Source organism: Neophocaena asiaeorientalis, unplaced genomic scaffold (genome assembly GCF_003031525.2).
Source record: "Neophocaena asiaeorientalis asiaeorientalis breed wild unplaced genomic scaffold, Neophocaena_asiaeorientalis_V1.1 scaffold689, whole genome shotgun sequence".
Taxonomy (NCBI): Eukaryota; Metazoa; Chordata; class Mammalia; order Artiodactyla; family Phocoenidae; genus Neophocaena; species Neophocaena asiaeorientalis.
In genome coordinates, this window is record NW_020175666.1 from 1,080,179 (window position 1) to 1,097,466 (window position 17,288).

At 41.2% G+C, this 17,288-nt stretch overlaps 1 protein-coding gene across 1 annotated transcript in view; it reads right to left on the reverse strand.

The window, feature by feature from the left end:
- ALK (ALK receptor tyrosine kinase) overlaps window positions 1-17,288 on the reverse strand; it is a 714,463-nt gene that overhangs the window by 667,133 nt on the left and 30,042 nt on the right. The window lies entirely within an intron of this gene.

Sequence of the window (17,288 nt, forward strand, 5' to 3'; positions counted from 1 at the left end):
AGAACACTCTATGACATAAATCACAGCAAGATCCTTTCTGACCCACCTCCTAGAGTAATGGAAATAAAAACAAAAATAAACAAATGGGACCTAATGAAACTTAAAAGCTTTTGCACAGCAAAGGAAACCATAACCAAGACCAAAAGACAACCCTCAGAATGGGAGAAAATTTTTGCAAATGAAGCAACTGGCAAAGGATTAATCTCCAAAACATACAAGCAACTCATTCAGGTCAATAACAAAAAAACAAACAACCCCATCCAAAAATGGGCAGAAGACCTAAATAGACGTTTCTCCAAAGAAGATATACAGATTGCCAACAACACATGAAAGAATGCTCAACATCATTAATCATTAGAGAAATGCAAATCAAAACTACAATGAGATATCATCTCACACCAGTCAGAATGGCCATCATCAAAAAATCTAGAAACAATAAATGCTGGAGAGGGTGTGGAGAAAAGGGAACCCTCTTGCACTGGTGGTGGGAATGTAAATTGATACAGCCACTATGGAGAACAGTATGGATGTTCCTTAAAAAACTAAAAATACAACTACCACATGACTCAGCAATCCCACTACTGGGCATATATCTTGAGAAAACCATAATTCTATAAGAGTCACATACCACGATGTTCATTGCAGCTCTATTTACAATAGCCAGGACATAGAAGCAACCTAAGTGTCCATCAACAGATGAATGGATAAAGAAGATGTGGCACACATATACAATGGAATATTACTCAGCCATAAAAGGAAACGAAATTGAGTTATTTGTCGTGAGGTGGATGGACCTAGACTCTGTCATACAGAGTGAAGTAAGTCAGAAAGAGAAAAACAAATACCATATGCTAACACATATATATGGAATCTTAAAAAAAAAAAAGGTTCTGAAGAGCCTAGGAGCAGGACAGGAGTAAAGACGCAGACATAGGGAACAGACTTGAGGACACGGGGAGGGGGAAGTGTAAGCTAGGATGAAATGAAAGAGTGGCATGGACTTATATACACTACCAAATGTAAAAAAGATAGCTAGTGGGAAGCAGCCGTATAGCACAGGGATATCAGCTCCGTGCTTTGTGATCACCTAGAGTGATGGGATAGGGAGGGTGGGAAGGAGACGCAAGAGGGAGGAGATATAGGGATATATGTATATGTATAGCTGATTCACTTTGTTATAAAGCAGAAACTAACACACCATTGTAAAGCAATTATACTCCAATAAAGATGTTAAAAAAAAGAAAAAGAAAAGGTTTTGACAACCCGTTATGTTGCATCTTCCACTGCACCGAAATCTTTCCTCTTTGTTACTGTTTCTGTTGTCTCATTCTCTGGTAGCTTCATTTAATTTAGAACTCAGCCAGCTAATCTTTTCTCAGGCTTACTGGAAGAGCTGCTATGTTCAAAGACCTTTATTTCAAAAGAAAGAAATATCCTTATGCTTAGATTTCACAGGGAGCTTAAAATGGCTAAAGGGAAAACCTCTGGCACATGAGGATGTCAGGTCAGGTAGTCATAAAGCCTTCTGGGTACCTTTTTCTCCACCACCCATTTGAATAGAGACACATCCATAAAGATGACTGTGAGAAGAGGACTCACTGGTAGTTTATCACCTCTTGGAGATTCAGACAATATCTGTGACTCAGCTAGCTGCTGACCAATAAACGTTGATGCCTAGGGTTCTGGTCATACACATCAATGTCCCAATTATCATGGCTATTCCTGGGTATGGAGCCTTGGGCCCAGAGGCATTGAGCACACAGTTCAATCAATTTTTTTTCTATAAAAAAGGAACTTATGTATTAGCTAATGACCAATGTTAACACAACTATATTAACTTACATTTTCTTATTTAAGAAATGATACAATTCAAAGCAGGATTCAAAGAAATATAAACCTCTAGATACAATATGGCAACTTCTGGACTAATTCTCAACTGTTACAAATTACCATCTCTGTAGCACCTATTTTTTTAATGGACTTTGCCCTTTGTTCAATCAAAATAAGCACAGGTTTGGGCTTCCCTGGTGGCACAGCGGTTGGGAGTCCACCTGCCGATGCAGGGGACACGGGTTCGTGCCCCGGTCCGGGAAGATCCCACATGCCGTGGAACGGCTGGGCCCGTGAGCCATGGCCGCTGAGCATGCACGTCCGGAGCCTGTGCTCCGCAACGGGAGAGGCCACAACAGTGAGAGGCCCGCGTACTGCAAAAAATAAATAAATAAATAAATAAATAAGCACAGGTTTTATCACATGTAGAACTTTCATGGGTTGTGCTGCTCCAGTCACTGAACCTAGTTCAGAACTCAGAGGCACATGGGCACCAGTGGTCTTGAAACACGCTGTGATTTACCCAAAAGAAATCATGTATGCTTCTTTCAGTATGTTGTAGTAGCTCTGGAGCACTTTAATTTCACAGAAGTCAAGTTCAAGACATGTACAGTGACTTCCTATTAATTTCCCAAGGGCTTCCCTGGTGGCGCAGTGGTTGAGAGTCCGCTTGCCGATGCAGGGGACACGGGTTCGTGCCCCGGCCTGGGAAGATCCCACGTGCTGCGGAGCGGCTGGGCCCGTGAGCTATGGCCGCTGAGCCTGCGCGTCCGGAGCCTGTGCTCCGCAACAGGAGAGGCCACAACAGTGAGAGGCCCGCGTACCGCAAAAAAAAAAAAAAAAAAAAAATTTCCCAAAAAGGATTTCTTCTTACTATACCCACAATCTTTGCATCTTTTATACTTTCATTTGAAAACCACTTGGAAAAAATACCAAGTTACATGTCAATTTCTAAAATGGTTTCATATTAGAAAAATTTTACCCTAACATCCTAACCTAGCATTTCCCACTGACTCGTGGGAAACTCACTGTCGGTACAAAAAAGGGATTTGCATGCTGTTTGTTGATACACATTTTGTCAAGTGAAGTCTTAAGAGAAACAGGGTGCTTTACAAACATACTATAGAGCACTGTTTCCAAAAACATATACATCCTGAGGTTTTCAGTCCTCTAAACAAGTATTTCTAGGCCATTACACCTTTAGGTGGAACACAGGGCCTTCTCTCCTGCCTACAGTAGGAGAGAAGCAAACTTCACCCTCTGTCTTAACCAGATATTCACCTTGGTGATAGACCCAATACCCCATACCACACTGCACTGTGATTTAGCTGTTCTGTGAAAGTGTGCCTTTTCCCTGCTCCAGTCAGACTGTATGTCACTAGAGTGAAGGGACCATGTCATTTTTGGTAACCTCTGTTAGTTCCTAGCCTAATTAGTGTTTTAGGATGAAAAAGTGGGAGTTTCCAAGTCAAACAAGCCTGAGCCTGAATCCCCGAATGCCTTTGATAGAAATCTGGATTTCTGTGTACTGGGTTTTCTACAAGTGAGTTTGAAATTCTGTCTTTTGTTCTCTCTGTAGCTACAAAGTAGCTACAGACTTGATACTCCTTCTCTTGCATCCTGGAACCCTCAAAACAAACATTTTGTGGGGTAGGATTTCCTTTCCAGGCAGAACCTCTCTTTAAGAAGGGAAGTGGCAGTCGGCTTTGTTCCCATTTCCTTCTAAGGAGAACCACCACCAGTGTCTATATTTGAATAATATTAAACAGTTTACAAAGTATTTTCACATTTATTATGTCCTCAGACTGCCCCAGGATCTCAGTGGGGTGGGCAGGGCTGGTATCATAAGTTCTGTCATATAAATGTAACTAATCTAAAGTCATAGAATTAATAAACTGTGTACTGGATGTGAAAACAAAGGTCTCCTAGTAGCTAAATGTTCCCTTGCCTCAATTCCACATTGTCAGAGCCTTGCCTCAGGCCACTCAGGCCAGAAGCAGGCTCAAGTCTTGGACAGAGGCCCCCAACTCTTAGCTCAGTGCACATCTCATCAAAATGTAATAAAAGGGGAAGAGAAACTGCAGGCAAATAGACCTAAGTTTGTAGCCTAGATCTGCCCTTCCTGGCTGTATGACTGTAGGTAAGTTCATTTCTTTGGAACTAGGTTTTCTCATCTGTAAGTTGGGGATATTGACTTCCTTCAGGGAGGTTTTGTGAGGATTAAGTAAGTCAATATAAATGAAAGCATGGGGATTGGTTCTCTATAAATATTTATCAAATTGGGAAAAAGGAAGAAGAGGGGCCTTCCTGCCCAAAGTGTCGTCCTCTTCACACTTGCCACATCATGGTATTTGAAAGTCATTCCTTTGGAGGTAAAGACTCATCTCCTCCAAAAATGGAAATAATGATCAGTCATACACACCTTAGTGACACCCTTCAGCCTTTAAGCAGATTTTTTTAAAGAGGATGTAGGAGAAACAAGCACCCCAGGGTTACAGGAGACCTGGAGAGGATGCCGCGTGACAATTACCCTTTTATAGTAATGTGGGTAATGCAATGCAGCTTTAATGAGCATAATGTTGCCATTAACACATCTACATTAGGAAGTTTCATATCAAGTATTTCATACATGCCTCCTAAACACTTGTCAAATCATCATGGTCAAAGACCACAGAAACCGGAAATGGCCTTAGAGATCACTCCACCACATCTCATCTAAAAATGACAAGTCTGAGGCCCATAAAGAAGGACACTTTATGATTCTGGAGAGAACTATAAGAAACCACTGAATTCTGATGCTGTCTGGGAACAAGTGTTAACAGTGACATCCAACTGCTTAGGGAGACACTGACTCACCATCAGTTCACACAGACCTGGAACTGCTACCCAAAAGCTGAGAGCTGAAGGGGTTGGTTAGGGAAGTCATTGCCATGTCACAGGCGGAGCCACAGATGCAGCAAGACCTGAGGGCAACAGTGGTGGGGAGAACCCAGCCACTGCCCTCCTGACATCCAGCCTTTCTCCACACAATGCCAGAGCCAAGAGCAAGATTCGACAGAAGCCCATTCTCCAACCTCATGTCCACTGTTTACCTAACAGCGGCTCGACCGAGTTCAGTCAATCTCCTCCTGACCCAGCCAGATGACTGTGCACACACAGCCATGACCCCAAGCATACCCCCTGAGATGGACTCTATTATCGTCCTGCAAATATTTAGTCTCCCCTCTCCATCTTCCATGGGAGAATATACTTCCCTGCCCCACTGATGTTGGCCTAGCTTAGTATTTCCTTTGGCAACTGGAACGTATGTAGAAGTGGCAAGGTGCCGGCTCCAAGCAGAGGCTCTCAGAGCTCTCTTGTACTTGTTTCCTCTGCCATGAGAATATGGAGGCTCAGATAAGAGGTGTCCCTTCATCCTGCATCCCAGAATGAGAAGATGCGTGGTGCAGATCTGAACCTACTGACAGTCTGGAACTGACAGTACCAGCCATCCATGGAACCAACAGGCAGCATGAATGAGAAACACATAAATGTTGTAAAGCAACAAGAGTTTGAGGTTATTTATGCAGCATAACTCAGAGAAAGATTTCTACTACACCCTTCATTTGCTGATTGTGATTCCTGAATGAAGAGATATGCCTATTTCCCTCTCCAATAATAGCTTCTGATAATGTACTCTGCACTAGACCCTATGTCAAGTGCTTTACAATCATTAGTTCATCTGATCCTCACAATGATCTATAATTGGGATATTGTCCCCATTCTATAGATGATAATTTGAGGCTGAGAAAACCTGAGGGCTGAGAGCTGAAGGGATTGCTCACATAAATGATAGATAAGTGGCCTGTCTGGGACTTGGAACCAAGACCACCCCTTCCACCACCAACACTCCAGACTGCTTCTAGGGGCACTGATGGAATTCAAACACATAGAAGCCTATATATCCAGAACCTCTCCCCTCCTCCCACGCACACATTATTTCCCAACAGAATATAATCTTTTTTTAATTTTAAATACGCTCTTGAGAGAGAGAAAAAATGACTTGCAGATCTTCAAGATAATCTAAGCAACCCCTCAGGCCCATTTTTAAAAGCAAGTTGAATTTTGAGCCTTCCCAAGGTTGACACGGTCAACTCCATCATGCCCAGAGCCAGGTAGACCCAGCTCTCATAAAATCTTCCAGTCCATTCCCCAGTAAGGCACAGCGGTGCCTTGTGATGGCCATAATGCTCCTCCCCTTGATTTACAGCCCCATCTATTCTGGGCCACTCCTGATGGGCTGTTTTCATCCCCTGCTGCCTGACAGCTTTAGAGATTCTTCTCAGGCCATAATTTCTGAATATTTCCACCCCTCCCCTTCCCTGGCTCTGGAATTTCAGCTATTTTCCATTCAGAAAAAGGTTGCTCCACTTATTCACAGCTTCATGGTTCTTTTACATTTATTTACTGCTCAGCCACCATCCTGATCAGGTATTTAAAGATAAGCCTGTCTGCTTCTGACGAGTGACCCCGCTCCTTTTTCTCATTGCTCTGAGTTTCTCTTTGACAGACTCAATAATATCATTTTATATATTTGCAGGCTTCCAACTCATTCCATTTTTCTTTTCCTCTATCAAATGAGATAATGGATTCAGAAAGGCCTGGGAACTTATAAAGGGGTATATAAATATTAGTCCTTTGCTATTGTTGTGGTTGTTTTTATAACTAACAACTTCCCAAGTTCAATTCACTGTGGTGAAATGTTAACTCTCACTGCTGTGAAGGTTTCCAGATTCATTCTCAGCTTCAAACAAACAAAACACCAGGTTTGAGGCTGTCCAGGTCTGAATTCTCTGGTGTACAATGTTGCCTATAATAAGCAGGCTGCTGCCCAGGCTTCAAGCTTGCTCAGTTACCTAGAATTCTGTTTTCATGATATCTGTAGTAATAGGAATTAGCTCATTTAAATGAATGGAGCTTATTAAATTTCAAGAGCAGTAGCTCAAGAAGTTGTTTACATGGGGGAGATCATGGATCTAAAAGAGCTGGGTTCAAATTCTGCTCTGCCATTTATAAACGAAATGACCTTGGCCAAGGTAACTTCTCTGAGCTTCCATTTCCTCATCTGCAGTCTTTCCCTAGACTGGTATGAGGACTAAATTCAATAATCCTATAAAAACCCTTAGTGGAGCACCTGGCACATGACAGCCATCCAATAAAAGCATGTGAGTAATAATATAATAAAGAAATGGAAGCATAGAAGTCATTGCAAATAGTTTAAATGCTCATAAGCTTTCAGGCTGGAAGGGATATCAATGACCTGAACTCTTTTCTTATAGTAGAAGATCAAGGAGCCCAGAGAGAATTTAATTGTCCTGATCTGCAAGCTCTGAGAACAGGGGCCACTTCTGTCTCTGTCCCCTTCCCCGTGCCTGGCTCACAGTAGGCACTCACTGAGTATCTGCATTGTGGAAGGTGTTGTTGGACTCAAGACAGCAGCACAGCATGGTGGTTGACGGTGGGTGTTGGGGTCCAAGAGCCCTGGGCAAGAGCCCTGCCCTACCACTTGGGTAAGTGACTTAACCTCTCTAAGACTCTGTGAAGTGGGAAAAGTGTACGTACTTCCCTCATAGGGCTGCTTAGGAGGGTTATATGAGAAATGGAGGCAAAAACTAACTCAAAACAAAACAAAACACAACACAACAAAAAAATAACCAACAAACCGTTAGGTCTTAAACTCTCAATAACTTATCTAAGATCATCTAGTTAATTAGTAAGAGACTTGAGAACCCAAGTAGCATGCCTTCTAGTCAGGATATTTTCTTCTAAAATTAAAAAAATCAGGGTGCTCTAATGTTATCTAATGCTTCATTCTTATTCCTAAGCACTTTTTTTTTAACGTTTTTATTGGAGTCATATTGCTTTACAATGCTGTGTTAGTTTCTGCTTTATAACAAAGTGAATCAGTTATACATATATCCAAATATCTGTTCCCTTTTGCATCATCCTCCCTCCCATCATCCCTATCCTACCCTTCTAGATGGCCACAAAGCACGGAGCTGATCTCCCTGTGCTATGCAACTGCTTCCCACTAGCTATCTATTTTACATTTGGTAGTGTATATACGTCCATATATACACTACCACTCTCTCACTTTGTCCCAGCTTACCGTTGCCCCTCCCCGTGACCTCAAGTCCATTTTCTAGTAGGTCTGTCTTTAATCTTGATTTGCCCCTAGGTTCTTCATGACTTTTTTTTTTTAGATTCCATATATATGAGTTAGCATATGGTATTTGTTTTTCTCTTTCTGACTTACTTCACTCTGTATGACAGACTCTAGGTCCATCCACCTCATGACAAATAACTCAATTTTATTCCTTTTTATGGCTGAGTAATATTCCATTGTATATATGTGCCACATCTTCTTTATCCATTCATCTGTGGATGGACACTTAGCTTGCTTTCATGTCCAGGCTATTGTAAATAGAGCTGCAATGAACATTGTGGTACATGACTCTTTTTGAATTATGGTTTTCTCAGGGTATATGTCCAGTACTGGGATTGCTGGGTCATATGGTAGTTCTATTTGCAGTTTTTTAAGGAACCTCCATACTGTTCTTCATAGTGGCTGTATCAATTTACATTCCCACCAACAGTGTATGAGGGTTCCCTTTTCTCCACACCCTCTCCAGCATTTATTGTTTCTAGATTTTTTGATGATGGCCATTCTGACTGGTGTGAGATGATATCTGATTGTAGTTTTGATTTTCATTTCTCTAATGATTAATGATGTTGAGCATTCTTTCATGTGTTTGTTGGCAATCTGTATAACTTCTATGGAGAAATGTCTATTTAGGTCTTCTGCTCATTTTTGGATTGGGTTGTTTGTTTTTTGATATTGAGCTGCATGAGCTGCTTGTAAATTTTGGAGATTAATCCTTTGTCACTTGCTACATTTGCAAATATTTTCTCCCACTCTGAGGGTTGTCTTTTCATCTTGTTTATGGTTTACTTTGCTGTGCAAAAGATTTTGTTTCATTAGCTCCCTTTTGTTTATTTTTGTTGTTATTTCCATTTCTCTAGGAGGTGGGTCAAAAAGGATCTTGTGATTTATGTCATAGAGTGTTCTGCCTATGTTTTCCTCTAAGAGTTTGATAGTTTCCGGCCTTACATTTAGGTCTTTAATCCATTTTGAGTTTATTTTTGTGTATGGTGTTAGGGAGTGTTCTACTTTCATTATTTTACATGTAGCTGTCCAGTTTTCCCAGCACCACATATTGAAGAGGCTGTCTTTTCTCCAGTGTATATTCTTGCCTCCTTTATCAAAGATAAGGTGACCATATGGGCGTGGGTTTATCTCTGGGCTTTTTATCCTGTTCCATTGATCTGTATTTCTGTGTTTGTGCCAGTACCATACTGTCTTGATTACTGTAGCTTTGTAGTATACTCTGAAGTCAGGGAGCCTGATTCCTCCCACTCGGTTTTTCTTTCTCAAGATTGCTTTGGCGATTCAGGGTCTTTTGTGTTTCCATACAAATTGTGAAATATTTTGTTCTAGTTCTGTGAAAAATGCAATTGGTAATTTGATAGGGATTGTACTGAATCTGTAGATTGCTTTGGGTAGTATAGTCATTTTCACAATATTGATTCTTCTAGTCCAAGAACATGGTATATCTCTCCATCTGTTTGTATCATCTGTAATTTATTTCATCAGTGTTTTATAGTTTTCTGTACACAGGTCTTTTGTCTCCTTAAATAGGTTTATTCCTAGGTAATTTATTCTTTTTGTTGCAGTGGTAAATGGGAGTGTTTCCTTAATTTCTCTTTCAGATTTTTCATCATTAGTGTATAGGAATGCAAGAGCTTGCTGTGCATTAATTTTGTATCCTACTACTTAACCAAATTCATTGATTAGCTCTAAGTTTTCTAGTAGCATCTTTAGGATTCCTATGTATAGTATCATGTCATCTGCAAACAGTAACAGCTTTACTTCTGCTTTTTTGATTTGGATTCCTTTATTTCCTTTTCTTCTCTGATTGCTGTGGCTAAAACTTCCAAAACTATGTTGAATAACAGTGGTGAGAGTGCGCAACCTTGTATTGTTCCTGATCTTAGTGGAAATGTTTTCAGTTTTTCATCATTGAGGACGATGTTGGCTGTGGGTTTGTCATATATGGTCTTTATTATGTTGAAGTAAGTTCCCTCTATGCCTACTTTCTGCAGGGTTTTTTATCATAAATGTGTGTTGAATTTTGTCGAAAGCTTTCTCTGCATCTATTGAGATGATCATATGCTTTTTCTCCTTCAATTTGTTAATATGGTGTATCACGATTGACGTGTGTATATTGAAGAATCGTTGCATTCCTCGTATAAATCGCACTTGATCACAATGTATGATCCTTTAATGTGCTGTTGGATTCTGTTTGCTAGTATTTTGTTGGGGATTTTTGCATCTATGTTCATCAGTGATATTAGCCTGTAGTTTTCGTTTTTAGTCACATATTTGTCTTGTTTTGGTATCAGGGTGATGGTGGCCTTGTAGAATGAGTTTGGGAGAGCGCCTCCCTCTGCTATAGTTTGGAAGAGTTTGAGAAGGACAGGTGTTAGCTCCTCTCTAAATGTTTGATAGAATTCGCCTGTGAAGCCATCTGGTCCTGGGCTTTTGTTTGTTGGAAGATTTTTAATCAGACAGTTTCAATTTCAGTGCTTGTGACTGGTCTGTTCATATTTTATATTTCTTCCTGGTTCAGTCTCAGAAGGTTATGCGTTTCTAAGAATTTGTCCACTTTTTCCAGGTTGTCCATTTTATTGGCTTATAGTTGCTTGTAGTAATCTCTCATGATCCTTTGTATTTCTGCAATGTCAGGTGTTACTTCCCCTTTTTCATTTCTAATTCTATTGATTTTAGTCTTCTCCCTTTTTTTCTTGATGAGTGTGGCTAATGGTTTATCAATTTTGTTTATCTTCTCAAAGAACCTGCTCTTAGTTTTATTGATCTTTGCTATCGTTTCCTTCATTTCTTTTTCATTTATTTCTGATCTGATCTTCATGACTTACTTCCTTCTGCTAACTTTGGGGTTTTTTTGTTCTTCTTTCTCTAATTGCTTTAGGTGTAAACTTTGGGGTTTTTTTGTTCTTCTTTCTGCTAACTTTGGGGTTTTTCTGTTCTGCTAACTTTGGGGGTTTTTTGTTCTTCTTTCTCTAATTGCTTTAGGTGTAACGTTAGGTGGTTTATCTGAGATGTTTCTTGGTTCTTAAGGTAGGATTGTGTTGCTATAAACTACCCTCTTAGAACTGCTCTTGCTGCATACCATAGGTGTTGGGTCGTCATGTTTTCATTTTCATTTGTTTCTATGTATTTTTTGATATCCTCTTTGATTCCTTCACTGATCTCTTGGTTATTAAGTAGTGTGTTGTTTAGCCTCCATGTGTTTGTATTGCTTACAGATTTTTTCCTGTAATTGATATCTAGTCTCACAGTGTTGTGGCCAAAAAAGATACTTGATACGATATCAATTTTCTTAAATTTACCACGGCTTGATTTGTGACCCAAGATATGATCTATCCTGCAGAATGTTCCATCAGCACTTGAGAAGAAAGTGTATTCTGTTGTTTTGGGATGGAATGTCCTACAAATATCAATTAAGTCCATCTTGTTTAATGTATCCTTTAAAGCTTGTGTTTCCTTATTTATTTTCATTTTGGATGATATGTCCATTGGTGAAAGTGGGGTGTTAAAGTCCCCTAGTATGACTGTGTTACTGTCGATTTCCCCTTTTATGGCTGTTAGCATTTGCCTTATGTACTGAGGTGCTCCTACGTTGGGTGCATAAATATTTATAATTGTTATATCTTCCTCTTGGATTGATCCCTTGATCATTATGTAGTGTCCTTCTTTGTCTCTTATAATAGCCTTTGTTTAAAATTATATTTTGTGTGATATGAGAATTGCTATTCCAGCTTTCTTTTGATTTCCATTTGCATGGAATATCTTTTTCCAACCCCTCACTTTCAGTCTGTATGTGGCCCTAGGTCTGAAGTGGGTCTCTTGTAGACAGCATATATATGGGTCTTGTTTTTGTATCTATTCAGCCAAGGTATGTCTTTTGGTAGGAGCATTTAATCCATTTACATTTAAAGTAATTATTGATATGTATGTTCCTATTACCATTTGCTTAATTGTTTTGGGTTTGTTATTGTAGGTCTTTTCCTTCTCTTGTGTTTCCTCCCTAGAGAAGTTCCTTTAGCATTTGTTGTAAAGCTGGTTTGGTGGTGCTGAATTCTCTTAGCTTTTGCTTGTCTGTAAAGCTCTGTCAAATCTGAATGAGATCCTTGCTGGATAATTTCGGTTGTAGGTTTTTCCCTTTCATCACTTTAAATATGTCCTGCCACTCCCTTCTGGCTTACAGAGTTTCTGCTGAAAGATCAGCTCTTAACCATATGGGGATTCCCTTGTATGTTATTTGTTGTTTTTCCCTTGCTGCTTTTAATATATTTTCTTTGCATTTAATTTTTGATAGTTTGGCTAATATGTGTCTTGGGGTGTTTCTCCTTGGATTTATCCTGTATGGGACTCTCTGTGCTTCCTGGACTTGACCAACTATTTCCTTACACATATTAGGGAAGTTTTCAACTATAATCTCTTCAAATATTTTCTCAGTCCCTTTTTTTTTCTCTTCTTCTTCTGGGACCCCTATAATTCGATTGTTGGTGCATTTAATATTGTCCCAGAGGTCTCTTAGACTGTTGTCAATTCTTTTCATTCTTTTTTCTTTATTCTGCTCTGCAGTAGTTATTTCCACTATTTTATCTTCCAGGTCATTTATCCATTCTTCTGCCTCATTTATTCTGCTATTGATTCCTTGAGGAGAATTTGTAATTTCATTTATTGTATTGTTCATAATTGTTTGATCTTTAGTTCTTCTAGGTCCTTGTTAAACATTTCTTGTACTTTCTCTATTCTGTTTCCAAGATTTTGGATCATCTTTACTATCATTATTCTGAATTCTTTTTCAGGTAGACTGACTATTTCCTCTTCATTTGTTAGGTCTGGTGGGTTTTTACCTTGGTCCTTCATCTGCCGTGTGTTTCTTTGTCTTGTCATTTTGCTTAACTTACTGTGTTTGGGGTCTCCTTTCCACAGGCTGCAGGGTCATAGTTCCCGTTGTTTTTGGTGTCTGCCCCCAGTGGCTAAGGTTGGTTCACTCGGTTGTGTAGGATTCCTGGTGGAGGGGACTAATGCCTGTGTTCTGGTAGATGGGGCTGGATCTTGTCTTTCTGGCGGGCAGGTCCACATCTATTGGTGTGTTTTGAGGTGTCTGTGGCCTTATTATGATTTTAGGCAGCCTCTCTGCTAGTGGGTGTGGTTGTGTTCCTGTCTTGCTAGTTGTTTGGCATAGGGTGTCCAGCACTGTAGCTTGCTGGTCGTTGAGTGGAGCTGGGTCTTGGCGTTGAGATGGAGATCTCTGGGAGATTTTCTTCGTTTGATATTACATGGAACTGGGAGGTCTCTGGTGGACCAATTGTCCTGAACTTGGCTCTCCCACCTAAGAGGTACAGCCCTGATGCCTGGCTGGAGCACCAAGAGCCTGTCATCCACACGGCCTCGTCCACATTGCTGCGGGTCTCCCTGCATCGGCCGAGGGCCTGGCAGCTGTGGCGCAGCCAGACTGCACTAAGCACTTTTTTGTTGTTGTTTTGCCATACGCAGGCCTCTCACTGTTGTGGCCTGTCCCGTTGCGGAGCACAGGCCCCGGACGCGCAGGCTCAGTGGCCACGGCTCATGGGCCCAGCCGCTCCACGGCACGTGGGATCTTCCCGGACAGGGACACGAACCCGTGTCCCCTGCATCGGCAGGCGGACTCTCAACCACTGCGCCACCAGGGAAGTCCTACTAAGCACTTTTTTAAATGCAGGATATTCTTTGACTTTCAACTCCCTTTAAATTCTCAAGTATTTTGCTTTTCCATTTAGAGAAAGACAGGGAACTATCTAAGTATGGCAGTGTGTTAAACACACACACATACACACAAACACACACTCTGCTTACACATACTCCTCTTAAAATGCGCTTTTTGGGTTAGTATTTTCCATAGAAAGATATAGTATTTGCTTAACAATCAGTGGAAGCCATAAAACTCTAACATTTCTATCAGTGGTAAAACCTCAATATGTCAAGTCATATGCCCAGGCTCTTTTCTGAAGACTTAATATCAAGGTGTCATCATTATCCATAATACATTATTGAGTCAGATCTTAAAACTTAATGTGGCTTTTATGCCTGGAGATAAGGCAGGATTTGGGGTTGGCAAGTTACAGTGGCACACACAAGGACTGCTGGTTGAGCCTAATTCTCTAGGATGATTTAAAACCTTAATAGCCCTGAAATTTATTATTCAGGATAGCCTCCTCCTCGCCATTTTGCACTGTGAATGAGTGACAACCTAGGAAGGCAGACAACACTGGAGTGAATCGGGGTTCCATTAGGAGATCTTTTTTTTCATTTTGAAAGACACAATGTGAACAAGGGTTAAAAGACAAAGCTTTGCTCTAAAAGAGAATGGGCTGTGAGTTGAAAGTTATATGACTGGAAGTCTTGGCAGAGAGACAAAAACTGAGAATGGAAGGTGCAGCTCCAAAAATCCCTATGCTGTGGCTGTCAGCCTGGCTAAACCGTGGTCCAGCTCCTGTACCATTCCTTCAGAAACCTACTGGGTGACTGGTTAAATAATGTGGAAAAGAAATCATGGTCTTTGTAAATGAGTATTGCATGACTGGTCATGGTTTCTTACTTTACTCCTTCTGGATAATATTTGCATCTTAATAGTACTTCCAGAGGCTTAATTCAGGAGGTCCCTCACCATGTTAATTGTGAGCCTCAATCCGGTTAATTACTGGTTTATCAGCAGGTTATTGGCTATTGGCTCTTCTAGGAGTTTCCTTATGGCCAATGGGCATTTGAAAGGAGGACCACAGGAGTGAGCCAGTGGCTTTCCAGTATTGCCAATGGCAGGAGTGAAAAGCGGGGGCTGGCTACAGGTTATGGGTCTATGGCTTTCCCTGGCCTCCTATGCATTTCACAGGCATTGTGTTTGGTGCCAGAAGATTCTGGCGTATGTCTCTCCATTGTAAGGGGCATAAACTAAATGTCCCATGGGGGTCCACAGACTGTTCCCTGCAGTGGTATTATGGGAGTGGCAGAGGGGATGCAAGAAGACAGACACTGCCATAGAAACAGCCGGGCAAGGCATGCAGTCACAGCTCTGAAGTAGTAAATCCCTCTTGAAGGAGGCAGGGTGGGGGCTATGTGTCTTGGAGGAGTTGACATTTAAGCAGAGACTTGAGATATGAAGAGCACTGCCACAGGTGGAGAGGAATGGAAAGGGCACCCAAAAGAAGAAATAGCTTGACAAAAGCACAGAGCTGTGATGGTGAATTGGGTGTCAACATGAATCAAAATGTGTTGCCCCCAAACTCTTATGTTGAATGCTTAAACCCCATGTAAAAAGACGTGAAAAAAGAGGGAAGAAAAGTGAAGGGAAAGAATACAGAAGACCTAGTTTCTATGTTGTTGATTCCCAACAGTAGATCCACAGAGAATCTCTCTCCCACACCTTCCCCTGGCTCCAGGCACACCCAGAGTTGTCCATCTCCTGCCGCCACCAGTAGCAGAACCGGTCCATTTTACCCAGTGAGCCCATTTTGATTCCTTCTTCCAGGTTTTAGGTTTAAAAGCACAGGGAAAGACCACATTTCTAACCAAAGATGGAAGAGAAAAGGGTTTCTTTGAAACTGATCAAATGCAATTAAGGCAGAATGTACAATTCACATACCTTTGATTAACCTTTACCTAGAGAGAAATGATTGGTGATTAAGAATTAGATGAGGTGAATAATTATATCAGGAATCTGCCTTTGAAGAAATCTCTTTCAGCACTAGAGAAAAAGTTGATAAAAAACTATCATGGCTGTAATAGTGCCTTTTAAGGAGAATAATTAACTTGTAATAAGAATTTTGGCCTTGACTTAAGCCCTGTAAAATAACCCTTTTTCATTAACTTCAAGTTCAATTAGCATCAATAATGACTGTTCATTTAGAAGTAACCACAGCATCAAGCTTCCTGATGACTGAGCCTGTGACTGCTCAGATTCCAGCTATAAGGCCCTCAGCCTTTGCTACCAAAGGAGCTGCACAGCCCCAAAGTGGGAAGCTTGGAGTGGACACATTGCAGGACAAGGGAGAATTTGGTTCTCTGAAATATGGAAGTTTCATATGATGCTGAAGTTTGTAGGGACAAAAGAAGAAGGAAGAAGAGGAAGATGAGGAAGAAGAGAGAGGGGGAAGGAGCAGCCACTGCCATCTGCAATGGTCTACTAAACCTAATATTTGATGTCCAAGAGCCCACGTAATAGCATGACAGTGAAATTTCTCCTATCTTCAGCTGAGTTGAATTGGTAATCCAGACGTTCTCTGGGATTGTCCTAAGTGAAAGGAAAGCACCCCTGCAAGATATGACCCAGAGGGAATCAAGAGCCTAATATGAAACCTTCTGCCCTTTCTGTAACTCCAAAAATTAAAAATGATATGTGACTAACCAGCAGGCATTTTCCCCCTTCCTTCTTGCTAACAGAGCCTCAACTCTGATCAGGTTTGGGATATCTATGTACTTCAAGAGCACTGCTCTAGACCTGGGAGATGACTACTGAACAGTTTAAGCCAATGGTTATTAAAGTGTGGTCCCTATACTAACAGAGTACTTGTTAGTAATGCAAATTCTCAGGCCCTACCCTAGACCTACTGACTCAGAATCTCTGGGGATGCAGCCCAGCAATCTCTGTTTTAACAAGCCCTCCCAGTGATTCTGATGCAAGTTCAAGTTTGACACTATGTGAATTGTGTTATTTCCTCTTGATTTAGGCACAGTCATGTGACGTAGCCCTAACAAATGGGACACAAGGGGAAAACGACTAGCAGCCTTTGTAAAAGTTTTCCATTCTCTTATGAAGGAACAAAGGACAAACTCTGCCCTTTTTCAGCTTCATGTGAAGGTGCCTGGAGCTTCTGCAGCCACCCACCCTAAGGAAGGCAGAGTGGAAAGACAGAAAGGACCTGGGTGCTCCTGTGCTCCTGCCTTTCCACGTGCTCCTGAATTAACCAACCCTAGAGACACACCAACTCTTGACTTCTCATTATACAAGATCGTTCAGCTACTTTTAGTTGGGTCTTTTTTACTTGCAGACAAAAGCATTTTAACTGATTTCAATGAGAATAAGCATAATCATGGTACAAATAACATCTAGAGAGGCACTTACCACGTGCCAAGTGCTGTGGTGACTGCCTCATGTGCAGCATCTCAGTTCATCTTCACAGCTGGCCTTGCCTCCTCATTGACCTAAAATCCTCACTATTAGCAACACTTTGCTGGAAGGCTGTAGTCAACACGCACTGACTGACCTGGGAGTGCTTTGAGGGGCCTGGCC